This window comes from Hyla sarda, chromosome 3 (assembly GCF_029499605.1).
Source record: "Hyla sarda isolate aHylSar1 chromosome 3, aHylSar1.hap1, whole genome shotgun sequence".
Classification (NCBI taxonomy): Eukaryota; Metazoa; Chordata; class Amphibia; order Anura; family Hylidae; genus Hyla; species Hyla sarda.
In genome coordinates this window covers 161,830,335-161,842,925 of record NC_079191.1, presented here as the reverse complement: position 1 = coordinate 161,842,925, position 12,591 = coordinate 161,830,335, and positions in this window count along the sequence as shown.

Genomic DNA, 12,591 nt, shown 5'->3' with positions numbered 1-12,591 from the left:
CTCCTGTAGGGTTGTTCTTTATAGCCAAATGTCTCCTAAAAAAAAAAATAAAATCAATAGGTACACATCATAAAATTGGGAACGGAATGTAATGTCTATAATAGCTTTCTCTTCTGGCTCCTAGGTAGATCAGATTAACCACTGCCTGGAAGTAGCTTACCAGAAGTCTGGATCATTCATGATTAGTGGGAACCTGGTATTTTTACTTTTGCCCCATTATCACTTTAACATTTTTATGTTTTAAGTAAATGTTGTAAGAATGAGTAAGAATGAATAATGTTAGTTAAACAGAAGACCTACAGTGTGCCTCACCAACTAATGCCAGACTTATTCATGTTACTGTACAAATACTCTGTACATTATTTTCAGTTTTTCCCCTTCTTTTTATTTAGAATGGCAAGAAGTACGGTAAATGAAATTAAGAAAATATTTACCATAACAAAAAAAACAATATAAGTAGACAATTGATTAAATACAATTAAAACATCTCCTTAAACTAATTTTTACAGGTACATTAATGAATTTGCTGGCTTGACATTAAGATACAGTAAGGACCTTCCTTAGACATGCTTGGACTTATCTATTTGGCATTTGTCTATTTTGTGACTTAGGCTGAGTTCACACATTGTAAATTCAAAAGTAAAATGCTGCTTTAAACTAGGTAAAAAAAATTGAAAAGTGGTCAACAGTGCACACATTGTTTAAAAAAAAAGTATGTAATTCCCCTTTTCCATAAACTTTTATATAACACAATATTATATTAGAAATCCAGCCCTTTTATATATCTAGCTTACGGATATATTTTCTTGTTGATTTTACCGTGTATGAATCTAGCCTAATGCCAATAAATTATAATGTAGCTATGACCGGATGAGTTTTAAGTTGCCTAGAACCATACAGTTGTATTCAACTTTTTAATTTGATAATAGGATTTGGTTTTGTGCTATAAACCCTAACAATAGCTACAGTATAGATGTGAAAGCATACATCTTATAACAATATGACCATATAGAAGTAAACATTGTTTAAGAATTAATGATGTCTCAGCTACTGGTTTCTAAATGTTCATTTTGGCTCAAAAACTAAAATTAAAGGGGATGTCTGTTTCTGACAAAAACCTTTTTTTTTGAATGACCCATTGAGGATGAAGTAACCAGAAGATGTCTCTCTGCAATGCCACCAAAAGAGAAGTGATGCATTAAACAGTGGCCACTAAATGTGAAGGGTAATTGCAAACAGATAGAGGTTCTGAACGAAGACTCTAAATAGGGCACATGGGCATCATTGAGGGAAGTTCAGTTAGAGTGACGAGCCACTAACAAACAGAAGATCTTCCTCTGGCTCAATTGAGACATCCATGTATAACATGGATGAGCATTTATCTGAATGGCCACCACATGATATTGTTCTATAGTGGCAGGTACAGGGTAAATGTATATCCAGCTGAATCTTCAGGGTTAGTGAACACAGGCACTAGGGGGGATGACAGCATTCGTGCTGGAACAGGCAAGGTAAATATTCTGCAGTTTGTTATTTTACACACAATAATATAAATATATAAAAATATAGTATATTTACCTATCCTGATCCCTACTAGTGCTATTGTGATGGCTCCAGTCCCTGGTGCTCTCCATTGCTTTTTGTTTCAGATGACAAGCCGACCCTGCAGTCAGGGCCAGCGTTAGGCGGAGGGCAATCTGGGCAAATGCCCAGGGCCCCCATCCAAAAGAGGGCCTCCTGAACATATTTACGTCCATACTCACAACATTGTACTTTGCCACAATTTGCGCAAGGGGCCCGGTGTAGTGAACAGACTGGAGGCGCGCAGTGTTAGTTACACACACTTCAGCTGTGCTCCTTCAGTCTTCTACTGTCCTGTACGAGCTTCACGTCTGGACAGAGAGGAGGGGGAGAGGCAGATCAGCATGGCAGCCTGCAGAGGTCAAAGGCTATCAAAGCCAAGAAGCTGCCTGTGCTATTTGTCCCGTCCTCCTCCTCAACACTTCAGCTGCTCTTCTACGGGCTTCAGACCCCCCCCCCCCCCCCCCCAACTTTCACAGTTGTCCCAAGATCAGAGTAAAATATCTTTGAGGAGACTGGCTACATGAAACAGGTTAGTGTATTTAGAGGTTAGTGTATTACAGTAGTCTGTAAAAGTGAGTTAATCCAGCTGTTGCAAAACTACAACTCCCAACATGTCCAGACAGCTATTGGCTCTCAGGACATGCTGGAAGTTTTGCAACAGCTGAATGACCTCAGTTTGGAGACTACTGGTGTATTGTATGGTTTTACGTAAGTGCATAAGTGTGGTGTACTTATGTATAAATGTGTGTGTAAGTGGTGTATGTGGTTGCTAGCGTGTGTGTACAGTTTTCGTCTATGTACATAAAATGCTAATGAAATTGTGTTAGCTTCCTAAAAGTAGTTTTCCAGCAAAAAAATATGCTTTCAATGAATGAGGTTTCAAGGTTGTGTGCTGCAGACAGTATATCACATTGCCGCTCACCAATAACTGGCTGAGGTGGCACAATGCTGTGGCCAGTGATTGGCTGAGCAGCAATGTGTCGTGCCATCTGCAGTATCGGGAAGCGAAGTTCAGTGGAGACGGGACACAGACCGGGTGCCATCATAACAGCGTCTGCTGAGGAGAAAGAGAGGTAAGTTTAGGCTTTTTTTTATGTTATCACACAGCCTGGAAACCTTTATTGCTTTTTTTTTTTTTTTTTTGCTGAACAACCCTTTTAATAACCACCAATACACCTTTTAGGAGGTCATAAAGGGTACAAATTCTAGCCTTCCATGTCTTTAAGACAGAGCTAGAATAGGGCAGCACAGTAACCCACTGTAACTACCAGAAGCCGATACATCAGTCTTCCGCTCCTGGTAGATTAACGCCTTACAGAAAGGGAGTTTATGTGGACCATTCATCAGCTTCCTGGCAACATGATCACCAGTGCTGATGGGTGCCTATGACAGGGGCCTTGTGAAGGCCCCCAGGACTGCCATGTGTGTTGGGGTACCTGGTGTTCTGCTAAAATAAATATTAAAAAAAGCAATAATAATAAAATAAAAAAATACTCAAACCCCCCAAAATAAATTTCTTACAACACACTTGCTGGGTTCACTCATAGGAAAAGTTGCCAACGTATTTTAGGCACGGATTACTGCCTTTAATCTGCAAAAAAAACAGACTCACTGTTTCTTTTTTCTTTTTTTTTCTTGCACCTGATTTTTTTTTTTTTTTTGCAGATTATGGACAAAAATCTACACGTAAAACAAAATACATGAATACATTTTCCTTTGCAGTAATGAGCAGAGACCAGGAGGGTCAGCACAGCAGCTGTGGGGGAGCGAGAGAGATATCACTTCTTTTTTTTAACTTTTTGGTTGAAATTGTGCTCACAGTTTGTGGAGGAGGGGGCGAGACCAATTTCTACCCCCTGGGTGACACCGATCCCAGCAACACCACTTGTGACAATATAGCCCGAAAGCTGTCCAGGCGCCACAGAGCCCTTAGACATCACACACACTTTGGATTTTCTAGGACCTTTGGTGACATCATCAAGACTCCAAGCCAATAGGAGCCATCCCAGGTCTTGGAAGATACATACTAAGTCTGTGTGTGCTGTCTATGGGCCCTCAGGACACAGTCGGGTTTTATTATTGTGTTTACATTTTTTCCTCCACATCTTCTGAGAGTCATCCACAGACCCATATGAGGCTTGTTTTTTGCATGACCAATTGTAATTTGTAATGACATTGCTCATTTTACCATAAAATGTACAGCAAACTCAAAAAAATATTATTTTGTGGGGAAATTAAAAAGAATACCACAATTTTGCAGCTTTTGGCAGTACACTTTATGTTAAAAATGCCATATTTTCTTTATTCTGTAGGTCAATACATTTAAAATGATACCCATGGGTACATGCTTTACTATTATTGTACTGGTTTAAAAAAAACAACAACTCAGAATCAATATGTAAGATTGCTGTCACGATGCCGGCTGGCAGGTAGTGGATCCTCTGTGCCAGAGAGGGATTGGCGTGGACCGTGCTAGTGGACTGTCACGATGCCGGCTGGCAGGTAGTGGATCCTCTGTGCCAGAGAGGGATTGGCGTGGACCGTGCTAGTGGACCGGTTCTAAGCCACTACTGGTTTTCACCAGAGCCCGCCGCAAAGCGGGATGGTCTTGCTGCGGCGGTAGTGACCAGGTCGTATCCACTAGCAACGGCTCACCTCTCTGGCTGCTGAAGATGCTGAAGATAGGCGAGGTACAAGGGAGTAGGCAGAAGCAAGGTCGGACGTAGCAGAAGGTCGAGGCAGGCAGCAAGGATCGTAGTCAGGGGCAACGGCAGGAGGTCAGGAACACGGGCTAGGAACAGACAAGGGAACGCTTTCACTAGGCACTAAGGCAACAAGATCCGGCCAGGGAGTGCAGGGGAAGTGAGGTAATATAGGGAAGTGCACAGGTGGAAACTAATTAAGCTAATTGGAAGATTGGGCCAGACACCATCATAGGTGCACTGGCCCTTTAAATCGCAGAGACCCGGCGCGCGTGCGCCCTAGGGAGCGGGGCCGCGCGCGCCGGGACAGGACCGACGGAGAGCGAGTCAGGTACGGGGACCGGGGTGCGCATCGCGAGCGGGCGCCACCCGCATCGCGAATCGCATCCCGGCTGGAGGCGGGACCGCAGCGCACCCGGTCAGTGGATCTGACCGGGGCGCTGCAGCAACGAGGATGAGGCGAGCGCTCCGGGGAGGAACGGGGACCCGGAGCGCTCGGCGTAACAGTACCCCCCCCCTTGGGTCTCCCCCTCTTCTTGGGGCCAAAGAACCTGAGGAAAAAAAAGTCAATTTTTCCGTGATGAGGTCCGATGCACATTAGGAGGGGTTCTGTGCGGAAACGCATGAGACAGTCCAATCTTTCATTGTTAATACAATAGATGTAGAGGGGTCTGGCGAGACTGGTCACGGGGACGTAGAACCTGTTGATGAGAGAGGCCAAAAAAATTTTTCCTGCAGATCCGGAATCCAAGAAGACCATAGTAGAGAAGGAGAAGGTAGAGGCAGATATCCGCACAGGCACAGTAAGGCGTGGAGAAGCAGAGTTGACATCAAGAACTGTGTCACCTTTGTGCGGAGTCAGCGTACGTCTTTCCAGGCGGGGAGGACGGATAGGACAATCCTTCAGGAAGTGTTCGGTACCGGCATAGTACAGGCAAAGATTCTCCATGCGGCGTCGTGTCCTCTCTTGAGGTGTCAAGCGAGACCGGTCAACTTGCATAGCCTCCGTGGCGGGAAGCACAGGAACGGATTGCAGAGGACCAGAGGAGAGAGGAGCCGGGGAGAAAAAACGCTTCGTGCGAACAAAGTCCATATCCAGGCGGAGCTCCAGACGCCATCCGGAAGAACGCATGTCAATGCGAGTGGCAAGATGAATGAGTTCATGTAGGTCAGCAGGAGTCTCTCGTGCGGCCAGAACATCTTTAATGTTGCTGGATAGGCCTTTTTTAAAGGTCGCGCAGAGAACCTCACTATTCCAGGACAACTCGTAAGCAAGAGCACGGAACTGAATGGCGTACTCGCCAATGGAAGAAACACCCTGTTCCAGGTTCAGCAGGGCAATCTCGGCAGAAGAAGCTCGGGCAGGCTCCTCGAAGACACCACGGACCTCAGCGAAGAAGGACTGGACTGTGGCTGTGGCAGAATCATTGCGGTCCCCATCAAACTTGTCCGGCAGGGACAAGCAGGGGTTAAGAACGGCCGATTGCTGCGGAGGAGTTGCAGGAGCCGGCGGAGGAGATGGTTGTTGCAGCTGTAGCTGTGACTGAAGTTGCTGTATCTGCGGCAGCAGCTGCTGTGACTGAAGTTGCTGTATCTGCGGCAGCAGCTGCTGTGACTGAAGTTGCTGTATCTGCGGCAGCAGCTGCTGTAACTGTGACTGAAGACGCTGTGTCTCGGAGATCAAGTATGCCAGCTGTTGATCTCGTTGGGCGATCTTTACGCCAAATTTGTCCGGCAGGGACAAGCAGGGGTTAGGAACGGCCGGTTGCTGCGGAGGAGTTGCAGGAGCCGGCGGAGGAGATGGTAGTTGCAGCTGTAGCTGTTGCTGTATCTGCAGCTGCTGTATCTGTGACTGAATACGCAGTGCCTCGGAGGTCAAGTATGCCAGCTGTTGATCTCGTTGGGCGATCTTTAGGGCTAGCTGGGCGACCAGTGTAGGATCTTCAGCGGGATCCATGGCCGGATCTACTGTCACGATGCCGGCTGGCAGGTAGTGGATCCTCTGTGCCAGAGAGGGATTGGCGTGGACCGTGCTAGTGGACTGTCACGATGCCGGCTGGCAGGTAGTGGATCCTCTGTGCCAGAGAGGGATTGGCGTGGACCGTGCTAGTGGACCGGTTCTAAGCCACTACTGGTTTTCACCAGAGCCCGCCGCAAAGCGGGATGGTCTTGCTGCGGCGGTAGTGACCAGGTCGTATCCACTAGCAACGGCTCACCTCTCTGGCTGCTGAAGATGCTGAAGATAGGCGAGGTACAAGGGAGTAGGCAGAAGCAAGGTCGGACGTAGCAGAAGGTCGAGGCAGGCAGCAAGGATCGTAGTCAGGGGCAACGGCAGGAGGTCAGGAACACGGGCTAGGAACAGACAAGGGAACGCTTTCACTAGGCACTAAGGCAACAAGATCCGGCCAGGGAGTGCAGGGGAAGTGAGGTAATATAGGGAAGTGCACAGGTGGAAACTAATTAAGCTAATTGGAAGATTGGGCCAGACACCATCATAGGTGCACTGGCCCTTTAAATCGCAGAGACCCGGCGCGCGCGCGCCCTAGGGAGCGGGGCCGCGCGCGCCGGGACAGGACCGACGGAGAGCGAGTCAGGTACGGGGACCGGGGTGCGCATCGCGAGCGGGCGCCACCCGCATCGCGAATCGCATCCCGGCTGGAGGCGGGACCGCAGCGCACCCGGTCAGTGGATCTGACCGGGGCGCTGCAGCAACGAGGATGAGGCGAGCGCTCCGGGGAGGAACGGGGACCCGGAGCGCTCGGCGTAACAATTGCCCTATTCTGCCTCCTATAACTCTATAATTTTCCATATACAGAGATGTATGAGGGTTGTTTTTTTGCACTGTTATCTGTAGTTTTTATTGGTTTCACTTTTGTGTTTATGTGACTTTTTGATCACTTTTTATTTCATTTTCTGAAATAAATGACCAAAAAGCAGCAATTTGAGGTTGTTTGCTTCTTTACGTATACGCTGTTCACTGTACGGGATCATTATATATTATTTTAATCGGGCACTAAAAGCCAGAAGAAGACCGGTGCAGCATCAGGGTTTGTTAAAGTATATTATTTTTATTCTGGCACTGGCAGCCTGGACATAGTGGATAATTTTTGTTTTTACTGAAGTTCTCCTTCAGGGTACATTCACACGCTTGTAACTAGCAGCCTGCTTCCCACTGCGGAAAAAATGCTGCGGGTTACGATACCATTCATTTCAATGGGTCTGCAAATCTGCCACTATTGCGGACTGTCCATGTACCCAAACAAGTGAATGGTAGCGTAACTCGCAATAGAAACCTACAATTAGTTACAAACGTGTGAACATTCTCTTAAACACAGAAAATATTTACAATAGATATTAGATTTGGATCTCAGCCCGTATTCACGTAGTGCGTGATTAGTAATCTAGTGCTGTGTATTCTGTATCACAAAACAGTGGAAACCAGGAAAATCATAGAAACATAGAATGTGTCGGAAGATAAGAACCATTTGGCCCATCTAGTCTGCCCAATGATCTGAATCCTATCAATAGTCCCTATCTTATATGAAGGATAGCCTTATGCTTATCCCATGCATGTTTAAACTCCTTCACTGTATTTGCAGCGACCACTTCTGCAGGAAGGCTATTCCATGCATTCACTATTCCTCACTTCCTCATATTACTTTTAAAACTTTGCCCGATGTCCTCTTGTGGTAGTTTTTCTTCTTTAAAAAATGCTCTCCTCATTTACCTTGTTGATTCCCTTTATGTATTTAAAAGTTTCTATCCCCTCTGTCTCTTCTTTTTTTCAAGCTATACATGTTAAGGTCCTTTAATCTTTCCTGGTAAGTAATCTTTGGTCACGCAATTTGGGGGCCCCATTTTTTTAATTTTGCCCAGGGCCACACTTAGTCTAAATCCAGCCTTGCCTGCAGGAGCTGTCCGCTCAGCCAATCACTGGCAACCAGATATTGATTAAGTGAGCATTTCCCTCCAGGGGTGGCACATAATCTAAAACAGAATCTAAAACAGAAATACATAATCTAAAACAGAAATAAGCATCACTGTTATGGCAGTGGTGGAAGATAAGGACAGGTACCCCTTTGAAAAGGCCTATAGGATTACCATATGTAGAAATATGTAGAAATAGATGTAGAATTATTAACCATTATCAGGTATAATAATTATGAAAATTAGACTTTATTACAACACACAACTAGCTATTACACTCAAATGGTAGATGCATAATATGTATTTGTTTGCTACATTTTGCTAGTAGCAAAGTGGTTATTATTATTATCTATCTTTAGACATGTGTTTTCCAGAGGGAGAGCAAGAGAGTCCCTTCATGTTGTAGCTAAGCTCTCTTCTAAAGCTGGTTTCATTTTTTAATTTTTTTTTATCTAGAGTGTAAAGAATCCATGTGTATTTTTGTATTTTGGGTATACACTAGTCTTAAGTGATTCTTTTTCTTGTTTTTGGTACAGGTTTCACAGAGCTTATTACACCAGTCTTATGTTATAGTCTGTGTATTTTATGCAGCAGCATGGCATTTATTAACAATTTACATTGCAGATGAACAAATAAAACAATTTATACTACAATACTTCATTATGACTACACACCAAAATAACTGATAAAATATTGGTTAAACTCAATAATGTTACACGTGCAATTACACCAAGAACTTTGGAGAGTTTTATAAGAACAATATTACCAATAGAATACCCTGTAGCTCAGTTTACAAGATAATAAATGAGTCTCACCATCTCACATTCTTCTCCTTGATTAAGAATAGACTGATGCTTTTTAGTGCCATTGCTCTCCATCAAATTGCGAATTTCTGCCCAGTGAAAGGCTTCCTAAAAATAGCTGGTAACTGTTCTGCACTGGTTACAGGTTTCAAGCTTGCCTTATATCAACCATTCATTCACAATGTGCCTTATGTATCCTCTGTCACAAGAACACACCCCTGTCATTGTGTTGACAATGCCATAGATTTATAAATTGCTTCACAGTTTTGAAATACGTATATTGTCATATTGTTACTGCACACTTCCAGGGCATTTCCTTATTGCCTAAAGCAGCTTTGTGTCGCTTGGTTATAGAGGCTATAAATTTCCATGTGCCTGCCTAACTGCTGTTTTTATAGAAAGGGTATAACAGGGGGTAGCATAAAGTAAGAATCCCCCCCCCCCCCCCCATTGCTGCTTCAAGCCCTCCATTCACAAGAGTTTTTCTTTAAGTGATAAGTTTTGGCAAATATTTCTCATACGTTAGAGGCCATCACTCCATAAAAGCACTGAACTTGGCCAAGCTAAAACAAGAAAGTTTCTTACCTGCAAAGTTAGGAACTTACAAAACTTGGCAAACTTTTACTTTATGGCCTTAACTTATGCTTTTGAACATTTTCAAGCTGAAACAAAAAAGGTTCTTATCTGCAAAGTCAGGAAATTTCACTTAAAGGAAATAGGCCATAAACATTAGATCGGCAGGGGTCCAACATCTGCCACCCCACAGATGAGCCTTATAAAGAGGTTGCGATGCATGTGCAAGTGTCATAACCTCTTCAATGTTTTACAGAAGTGCTTTTCATTTTCTGCAATATACTATTGATAGCTACACTGTGAGAATCTGTAGCATCTCCGGCTCTGCCATAGAGTTGTATTGAGGGGGCGTGTCGGACGCCGCTTCGTGCGGTGATCGACACCCGCTTTCTGGCCAGCGAGCCTGGCCCCCATACAGAGAGATCGCGGGGGCCCCAGCAGTCGGACCCCCTGCGATCTGAAACTTATCCCCTTAATCCTTAGGATAGGGGATAAGTTTTTCACCACTGGGCTACCCCTTTAACATATATATATATATATATATATATATATATATATATATATATATATGATGTGAAATGTTATTAGATTGTTGCCACTAAATCTATTCCCAAACCTATATAATATCTGGAACACATATAGTAGATCTCATAGTAGTTTTTTAGTTTTAGGGCCTCTTTAATTATATGTTCCAACTTAAAAAAAACAAAGTTTTAGTGTCCATTCATGCCTGCCTCCATTATTCTCACAAAAGGAAGTTCATGCTCAATTTCCAGTAACTCACAAATTTTGGCAGCCCATGTACAAATATTTGGTTAATATTTGCATAACCAAATGTTTATAGTCTAAATGAATCAATGAATCTGTACCAAACATGATGGCTCAGCTTTTATTTACAATCTAATCTTTCTATGTGTACCTATTTTTCCTTACTGATTTTTGCTTAGCATGTTATGGGGAAATATTACTGCTTACTGCATTGTTATTTTTATTGTTTACAGTTTATCTTATTTGATGGCATACTACTGGCCATTTTTGTATAGCACCACAGCTGCTACAAGGCATTTGGACTGAGGATATCAATCCTGTAAAAGTAATGTTAAAGTGGTTTTAAAGGAGTACTCCAGCGAAAATGTACTTGTCTCCTTTTCAAATGATAGGGGATAAGTAGCTGATCGCGGGGAGGTCCGATCGCTGGGACCTCCCGTGATTTCTAGGATGGGCACATGTTCCATTAATATCTATGGGAGTGCCGATGATGCATGTATCCTTGGTTTTTTGTACATGCCTGCTTATGTTAAAATGCACTTTGCCTTCACTTCCAGTGGAAGAGAGGTGGTTGTGGTAAATACAAAAGCAAGTACACTAAGTGATTGTTGAGCTGGCGATTGTGTGTTTGTATACAAGACTGTGACGTATACAATTGAGTATAAGTATAAAAGTAAGAGAGACTTAAAATTAAGGGACTTTAAATTCAGGGAGTTTAAATTGAAATATTTGATTTTTTTTTCTTTACTGTTAATTTTTGCAATGCCCAAATCTAGTATGGCCTCCATGTGGGAAAATGAAGTCCGGTGTACAGCTTGCACAATGTATGCAATCCTTGAACAGCAGTTTGGGGGTGCATATTGTTGTCCGAGATGTGTGCGAGTTGTTCATTTGGAAGCCCAGATCCTGGATCTAGAGGAGCAACTGGCAACACTGAGATTCATTGACAACCTGGAGAGGAGTCTCCTGCTCACTGAGCAAGTACTCTCTGGGGTAGAGGTGGGGGAGGATAGTGAGACGGAGGTGCAGGACAGTCAGGCAGTTAGCTGGGTTACAGTTAGAAAATGGGGTAGAGGGAAAAGTGTTAGGGAGGCTAGTCCTGTACTGGCTCACCCCAACAGGTTTGCCCGGTTGGCAGATGAGGGGGATGCCATTTCAGAGCTAGCAGTACTGCAGCAAGACTCTGCCTCTGACTGCCAGGGGGGGGGGGGGGGGTCTGCTCCAGTAAGGAGGGAGAGAGGAGTGCAGGGCAGGCCAGACAGGTACTGGTAGTGGGTGACTCAATTATTAGGGGGACAGACAGGGCGATCTGTCACAAAGACCTGGATTGCCGAACAGTGTGTTGTCTTCCTGGTGCTCAAGTTCGTCACATACAAGATAGTGTAGATAGAGAGGGGGACGTAATAATGTACCTGGGGGTGGAGTGAAGGGAGGGGTTAGAATAGTTAATAAGGATAGACGTCATAGGAAAAAAAAACATACACAATTGAATTGCATGTTGACTAATGCCAGAAGTCTGACCAATAAAACTGACGAACTGGAGTTGAAAATTTCTGAGGAGGATTATGAAATAGTGGGTATAACAGAGACTTGGTTGGACGATAGCTGTGACTGGGCAGTCAACATACAGGGTTTTAGTCTATTCAGGAAGGATCGGACGAAACGGAAAGCGGGAGGAGTTTGTCTTTATGTAAAGTCCAGTCTGAAGGCCACACTGCGGGAGGATATATGGGAGGGAAATGAAAATGTGGAGTCATTATGGGTAGAAATATGTGGAGATAAGAATGAAAAAAATTCTGATAGGGGTTTGCTATAAGCCACCAAACATAATGGAAGAGGCCGAAGATTAATTCCTGAGGCAAATAAACAAGGCAGCAAATCAAAATGAGGTAATAATAATGGCAGACTTTAACTATCCTGATATAAACTGGGGGACTGAGTCTTGTGAATCCCTTAAAGGAAACAGGTTTCTGACTATAGCTAAAGACAATTATCTGTCCCAAATTGTGCAGGGCCTGACCAGAGGGGACACCCTACTAGACTTAAGATTAACCAAAAGACCTGACAGACTAACTAATGTGCAAGTAGAAGGATACCTAGGAAATAGTGATCATGATATGATACATTATAACTTGTTCTTCAATAAGGGAGTCTCTCAAGGGGCTACAAAAACAATGAACTTTAGGAAGGCAAAGTTGGATCAACTCAGAGAAGCCCTTAACATTATAAAATGG